Genomic DNA, 8,347 nt, shown 5'->3' on the forward strand with positions numbered 1-8,347 from the left:
CAGGCGTGCTCCGGGGCTACCCCTGTTTATGACCACACAACCTTTGTGCTGCGTGTCATTTACTTGGATCCCTACATCCAGCAAGCCAGGGACGGAAAAGGACTCAACAAGAGGCAATTTGCATATTATATTTCTCAGAGGAGCATTGCACGGCAAATAAGCTTCCTTACCTTGACAAGCCAGAGATGGTATGTCACTCTCCATAAGGAGAGACGATACCCCTTAGACCCCAGTCCAGAGCCTCTCACCTAGCCAAATTAGTTCTCATGCTTCGCACTGACGAGGGCCAACAGCCCGAAACACCGTATCGAATTGAGATACTGATTTGGCTTTTATCCTAAGTCATATTGCACGACTCGTTTAAAGAGTTGATTGTGACTTGTAGGATCGCTACTTCCAACAGGTGGCGCTATTGAGTTCAAGTCCTCTTTTTCTCTGAAGAGACAATTTGCATATTTCCCAGAGGAGCATTGCACGGCGAATAAGCCTCCTTACCTTGACAAGCCAGAGCTGGTATGTCACTCTCCATACGGAGAAACGATACCCCTTAGGCCCTTTATGAGGTAATAACTCTGGAACGCTTCAACGGATCCCACTGATTCTGAGACTGTTTTCTTGTGACATATTGTACTTCATGCTAATGGTAAAATTTCTTTGATATTACCTGCATTTATTTCTGAAAAAACAAATTTAGCAAAAATTTTGAAAATTTGCAATTTTCAAACTTTGAATTTTTATGCCCTTAAATCAGAGAGTCATATCGCAAAAAATACTTAATAAATAACATTTCCCACATGTCAACTTTACATCAGCACAATTCTGAAACATTATTTTTTGCTAGAAAGTTATAAGAGTTGACCATCGATTTCTCATTTTTAGGCTGGTTTCACATTTGCGTTTAAAAACGCAGCGTTTTAAACGCAAACTCATGTGAAAAACGCGTTTAAACGCTGCGTTTTGTAGACGCATGGGTTTTGGAATGTGTTAAAACAAACGTGGCGTTTTGATGCGTTTACATGCATTTTTTCCTGCGTTTGCGTTTTTGAAACCCATGATGAGAAGTGTGTGACAGCTGCCAATCATCAAAATCAACTAGAAAACCCACTATAAACAGAAATAGCTAGGGTTAGGATCCCTATTAACCCTAGGGATCCTAACCCTAGGGATCCTAACCCTAAGGATCTTAACCCCAACCCTAGGGATCTTAACCCTAGGGATCCTAACCCTAACCCTAGGGACCCTAACCCTAGGGATCCTAACCCTAACCCTTAGGCTGCCGTCACACTAGCAGTATTTGGTCAGTATTTTACATCAGTATTTGTAGCCAAAACCAGGAGTGGGTGATAATACAGAAGTGGTGCATATGTTTCTATTATACTTTTCCTCTATTTGTTCCACTCCTGGTTTTGGCTTACAAATATTGAGGTAAAATACTGACCAAATACTGATAGTGTGACGGCAGCCTTAGGGTTAGGATCCCTTAGGGTTGGGGGGTGGCTTATCAGTGTGTATTCTTGTGTTTTTCTATTAAAACGCATGCATTTAAAAACGCATGCGTTTACATAGACAGCAATACGTTTTTTGCCGCAAAAAAACGCATGCATTTTTTTGCGGCAAAAAAATGCTGCTAGAAATTACTACTTGTTGCATTTCTGCAACAAAACGCATGCATAGAAACGACGCATGCGTTTTTAATGTTAAATATAGGGAAAAAATGCATGCGTTTTTTTTACGCTAAAACGCAGCTGCAAAAAACGCAAATGTGAAACCACCCTTCTTGTGATAAAGCCTACGCGAAACGCACGTCAGGGGGGTTCACACTTGCATCCCGGCACCTAACTATCTTCCAGCATGGGTAAGGAATTTTATATTTAACTCTGCCATCTTGCACTTTTGTTTCCCCGTATGGATTTCATGTCACTATGACAATACTTGGGGTATGTACTTTCTTATAGAGGTTGGGTATTGCCCCATACTTATGTCAGGCATACCAGTACTGCAAGAGTCTGGATCAGTTATGTAGAGCTAGATTATTACCATGCTTGGGGCATATTTGGATATAATTACCGTGCCAGGGATGCAGCAGTTTCCTTACTAGGGTTTTTGTCTTTCTCTTTTTGTTAAAATTTTGCTATTTGTATGTAATTTTTGATATTTGTAATAAAGCGTACTAATTTTAATACTCTATGTATGGAACTCCGTTTTTCTAAAGTGTTATAAGTATTGGGAGTATACATTTAATATCCGGTTACTTCATGGGTATGTATAACAGGCCAATTAGGCATTACCCTTTAACACATGGGACCCATGTTTTCCTTGTGAGTTTGAGTTCATTATTAAATTACTACATGTTGCATTTCTGCAACAAAACGCATTTATAGAAACGACGCATGCATCGTCAAAACGCGGCAAAACACATGCAAAAAAACGCATGCGTTTTTAGTGTTAAGTATAGGAAAAAAAACGCATGCCTTTTTTTACGCTAAAACGCAGCGGCAAAAAATGCAAATGTGAAACCAGACTTACAACACCATTTTTTTTAGGGACCACATCTCGTTTTAAATCTCTTTGACGAGTGTACATGAGAGAAAATACCCAAGTGTGACACCATTCTAAAAACTGCACCCCTCAAGGTGCTCAAAACCACATTCAAGAAGTTTATTAACCCTTTACGTGTTTCACAAGTACTGAATCAATGTGGAAGGAAAAAATGAACATTTAAATTTTTTTCACAGACATTTTAATTCAGAAATATTTTTATTTTCACAAGTGTAAAAAGAGAAAATGAACCACAAAAGTTGTTGTGCAATTTCTCATGAATACGCCGATACCAGATATGTGGGGATAAACCACTGTTTGGGTGCATGGCAGAGCTTGGAAGGGAAGGCGTGCCGTTTGACTTTTTTCAACACAGTTTTGGCTAGGATTGAGATCGGGCGCCATGTCGCGTTTGCAGAGCCCCTGATGTGCCTAAACAGTGGAAACACCCCAAAAGTGAACCCTTTTTGGAAACTAGACCCCCAAAGGATGTGTGGTGAGCACTTTGAACTCCCAAGTGCTTCACAGAAGTTTATAACGTATAGCCGTGAAAATAACAAATCATTTTTTCCACAAAAATGATCTTTTTGCCCCTAAATTTTTATTTTCTTAAAGGTAACAGGAAAATTAGACCCCCAAAGTTGTTGTGCAATTTGTCCTGAGTACGCTGATACCCCATATGTGGGGGGAACCACTGTTTGAGTGCATGGCAGGGCTTAGAAGGGAGGGAGCACCGTTTGACTTTTTGAACGTAAAATTGGCTGAAATCAATGGTGGCGCCATGTTGTGTTTGGAGACCCCCTGATGTACCTAAACAGTGGAAACCCCCCTAATTCTAACTCCAACCCTAACCCCAACACACCCCTAACCCTAATCCTAACCCTAACCAAAACCTAACCCTAACACACCCCTAACCCTAATCCCAACCCTAACCACAAACCTAACCCCAACACACCCCTAACCCTAATCCCATCCCTGTTCATAACCACCACCCTAACCTCAACACACCCCTATCCTAATGCCTATATTTTTCACCAACATCTCATTTCGATTCTTTCACAGCCATAAAAGACCTTCACCTATTTGCCCGCAAATTGGTATTGAAAAAACTACATGAGAAAACCAACACTGGGGAGACTTGGACTGAAAACGAACTTTGGGCTATTGCAATCTTAGAGGAGCTCAGGGATGAAAATGAAGAAAATGATACTACGGTTAAAAAATTTTCTCCACCCGTCCCCCAAAAATTTCCTCCTTTACAACTTTACCTCAATATTGAAATGTTTGTTAAATTGGTCACTCAGGAACTTGAATCAATCCCCAATAAAATAACTAAAGATAATCTCACCACAACCCAAAGAGCAGCATTACGGGAAATACATTTTTTTAAGGAGGTTGTGATAAAATCAGCAGACAAAGGGGGAAACGTAGTTATATGGCCAATTAAAATGTATGAAAGAGAAACCTTTAGATAGCTCAGGGATACAGCTTGTTACAAAAAATTAACTTTCAACCCTACAATCAAATTTCAGGAGGAACTACAGGGAATTTTGGAGGAAGCCTTCAACGAGGGTACTATCACAAAAAATCAAAAAGATCACCTTATCCCTCAATACCCTAAAATGGCCTGCATTTACTTTATCCCAAAAATACACAAAGATTCCACCAATCCACCGTGAAACAATAGGTAAATGTTTTGATTTCTATTGGAAACCGCTGGTTCATGATCTTCCCTCCTATGTAAGGGGTACAGGAGACATTTTGAAAAAAATAGAAGGGATCCCTCTAGATGACGACATGTGGCTTGTCACTATGGACGCTGAGTCCCTATATACATCTCTCATCAACACGGTATACAGGCGGTCAAGACTTTTCTGCAAATGTCCAACCATAATGGAGAATTTATTCAATTTCTTCTGAATTTACTCCAGTTTGCTTTGGAACGCAATTTTTTTACTTTCAAGGAGAGCATTTACTTGCAAAAGCAAGGCACCGCGATGGGGGCGCCATTTACATCATCCTATGCAAACCTTTTTTTGGGATCATGGGAAAGAAAACTTTTCATCACACAACCCGTGGCCTATATTGAGAGAGTCCTGTTCTGGACCCGCTATATAGATGACATATTGGTCGTCTGGCAGGGCCCAGAACAGGACCTCCTGGATTTTGTCAGTATTTTGAATGACAATAAATTAAATATCAAATTGACTGTTAAATATATTCCCAATCAACCATCAGTTACTTATAGGCGAGCCCCAAATCTGAAGGATCAACTTGTTCACAGCTACTATTGAGGAACCCAGTTAAATAAAGCATTTGGATCAAAAAGACCCAAATGGGGATTTTATCCTTGTGGAACCTGCATCTCGTGCCCCAATATGCATAGAGCGACTACTTTTGAATCAAGTAACAGTAAGAGAACTTTCACAATCACTCAACACATAAGCTGTGACACCATGGGGGTAATATACTATGCAGTATGCCCTTGTTCCAAAATTTATGTTGGGCTAACATCTAAACCTTTGAAAGTCAGGGTAAGAGAACATTATCGGGACATCATCAATGCCAGTGACAATGACGACTTGGCATCACTGAAACCAATACCCAAACATTTTAAGATTTTTCATCATTGTGATGCAGGCCTTCTGAAAGTCACTGGCATTGATAAGGTTCACATTGATTTGAGAGGAGGTGATTGGAGGAAAAGTCTTGCCCAACTAGAAGCTAGGCGGATTGCCAAAATTAGGTCCATCCAGCCAGCAGGTCTTATTGATGTATTAAGCTTTATCCCCTTTTTGTAGCTTTCTGTTTGTTTTTTTATCAATTTTAACACTTTTTAATGCACTCTTCTTAGTGCACTGTATACTCTCCTACCTTTGTTTGGGATGGATGAATCCTTGAGGATTTCTGCGGAGCCCCGTGCCATCTGCCATTTCATTACTTCTCCAGCTGAATGGATAACAGAGAGAAGAATGATGAGATCTATAATATGGACTATAAATTAAGACATTTTTTAAAATATATACAGTATATCTTTGCTTATAAGCTGACTTATTGATTTGCCTTTTACTTTTTTCTATTTTTAATGTATAGTTTTATTTATTCACTATCATGATACAAATATATAAAATCCTCTATAAGGATTTGATTATTCACTATTTTTGCACTCCTGCACTTTATTGTCCTTTCCCCTTTAAATCATTTATATCAGGTTTTTCACCTTTAACAATAGCGCTGTTCGCTTTAGCTTATAGAATTGTCTTTCCCTCTAAATTATACACACAAGGTTACCTGTATATTTAATAATAGCGCCTCACGCACTTTCACTTATAGTTCTTTTCATAGAATCTTGCAACTGTATTTTTATGCACTTATGCACTTTATCTTCCCCCTCTTGTTTGGATTACACATAAAGCCGGCATAAGCACAGTATTTGCAGACACCCTGTTTAATTAAATCCCGCTCTCTGGATCCATCTATTTTCCGCAGCAACCGTATCTTCCATCCCCAACTTTTTCTTACCCAGTGCTCGTTCATATTATCCTAGGGGCATGCGCCGCCCTCCGCCTCCTTCTTTGACTGTTGCCGTGGCGACGCGTCTGTGTATCTGCCCGTACCTCCCCTCGCTCTGACGTGTCAGCGGGGAGGAGGCCGGGCGTCACGTGACATCGGGCAGGAGCGCCGATGGAAAGCGTCACACCACAAGCCACTGCCACTAATGATACGGATATATAAACATCACTGTCACACATCCTTCCACACACACCTCCCCTGGAAAAAGCTAACGCGAAACGCGCGTCGGGGTGTCAGCGCCACTTGGAGGTACAGTATTCACTTGCTATTAACCATCCACCTTCTCACTGTAGCCTGCAACAATTAGAATTTCTTACCACAGGATTAATCTGTTTTAGGTGTGATATTCTCTTAGGCTGCTTTTACACATCAGTTTTTTTGTTTCAGGCTAAATCCGGCTCTTCCGTGAAAAAACGGAATCAGAAAATACAAAAACCGGATACGGCTTTTTCCCCATTGACTTGTATTAGTGCCGGATTGTGCCGGATGGCCCAGCGTTCCTTTCGGTTTGATGGCAGATTTGGCGTACACTCGATTCCGGCGTCAGGAAAAAACGTCTACTGTAACGTTTTTTGTCTCCGGCGAAAAAACCGGAAGTGCCGGATCCGGCCTTTCCGGCTTTTCGCGACAATGCATGTCTATGGACGCCGGATTACGCCGGATCTGGAAAAAGGCAGATCCGGCAGCCTGATCCAGCTTTTTACACTGAGCATGCTCAGAAACTATGGGCCTGCCCCCAGGACTATATATAAAGCAATGCCATTGAGGCCTTCACTCATTTCCAGCCATACTGCCAGCCAGAGAGACCACAAGAGAGACACACCCTGCCAAGACCGAAGAACCAAGGAGCCAGAGAGCGGAGCCAGCTACAAACCTGCCACAGAGCCCAGCCAGCTCTCCTGCCACAGGCCAGCTATAACCTGCCACAGAGCCAAGCCAGCTCTCCTGCCACGGGCCAGCCAGCTATAACCTGCCACTGAGCCAAGCCAGCTCTCCTGCCACGGGCCAGCCAGCTATAACCTGCCATAGAGCCAAGCCAGCTCTCTCGCCTGCCAGGGGCCAACCAGCTATAACCTGCCACAGAGCCAAGCCAGCTCTCCTGCCACAGGCCAGCTATAAACTGCCACAGAGCCTAGCCAGCTCTCCTGCCACGGGCCAGCCAGCTATAACCTGCCACAGAGCCCAGCCAGCCAAGCCGTACCAGAGCAGCCATGTCTTCTTCTGGGAGCACTCCTCCCCGTCGGCAACGCACTGAGGTAAATATGTTTTTAACATAATTTTGGTCTCTTGCTCCATCGCTGTCTTGTGTGTATGTGTGTGTGTGAATGTATGTCTGTGTGTGTATGTGTGTGAATGTATGTCTGTGTGTGTGAATGTATGTCTGTGTGTGTATGTCTGTGTGTGAATGATGCGCTGTCTCTCTCGCTCCTTCTCAAGAACAATTGCTTTTAATCGATTCGCCTCCACGATGAAATCCACGTTGTTCTGCAGAATCTTCGCAATAATGCCGTCCATCTTGCTCTGTATCTTGCTCCTCTCAAACCTGTCACAGATGGGCTGTAGAACACTGTATATATAGTTTTCAGCAGTCCAATCACATTTTTAGCCTTTCAGGGGGCGTTTTTAGAAACCGGATCCGTGAAAAACCGTATAGAAAACCGAACGAAAAGGATGACAACCGGATGGGACGGATCCAGTTTCTCGCCAGATCAGGACACCTGATCCGGCTGAAAAACGGATCCGTCCCATCCGGTTTTTACAAAATAAGCCGGATCCGACGCTGCAGCGCGACACCGGAACCGGCATGCGTCAAAAAAACCTGATGTGTGAAAGCAGCCTCACACCTTAGCTGCTTGGCACATTGATTTGAGTAAAGGGATATTAACTAATCCCCTTTCCTCTGTGTATTTGGTAATGGTTATTCTTGGGCTATAGAGATATATATGGTTAAAAGACTTTTTTGGAAGCTGGTCTGCTCTTTATATACTTCTGATACTCATATATTTCCTCTTTGCTAATAGTTTCAAGAACCTTTTACATTTTGTATTGATATCCTATAACAAGATACTGCTGTACCTCTTAATGCGGCTTTTATTGCACTTTTTGTCCCCTTTTATATGTTATTCTAATATTTTTCATCATTTTAATTGATTATAAATAAAGTTTATATATTTTTATGGCACATAGCTTCCGCTTCACTTTATTTGATCCCTGATATGGATAACAATTTGGAGAT

General features: G+C 41.9%; 1 protein-coding gene across 1 annotated transcript in view; it reads right to left on the minus strand.

The window, feature by feature from the left end:
* LOC138637505 (uncharacterized) overlaps nt 1–5,490 on the minus strand; it is a 67,857-nt gene extending 62,367 nt beyond the window's left edge. Inside the window, exons 1-2 of the mRNA XM_069726252.1 lie at nt 5,413–5,490; nt 496–676 (exon numbers count right to left, since the gene is read on the minus strand). The gene's annotated coding sequence lies outside the window, so the exon portion shown is untranslated. The remainder of the gene's footprint in view (nt 1–495; nt 677–5,412) is intronic.
* Nucleotides 5,491–8,347: the final 2,857 nt, after the last annotated feature.

The sequence above is a fragment of the Ranitomeya imitator genome, chromosome 5, assembly GCF_032444005.1.
Source record: "Ranitomeya imitator isolate aRanImi1 chromosome 5, aRanImi1.pri, whole genome shotgun sequence".
NCBI lineage: Eukaryota > Metazoa > Chordata > Amphibia > Anura > Dendrobatidae > Ranitomeya > Ranitomeya imitator.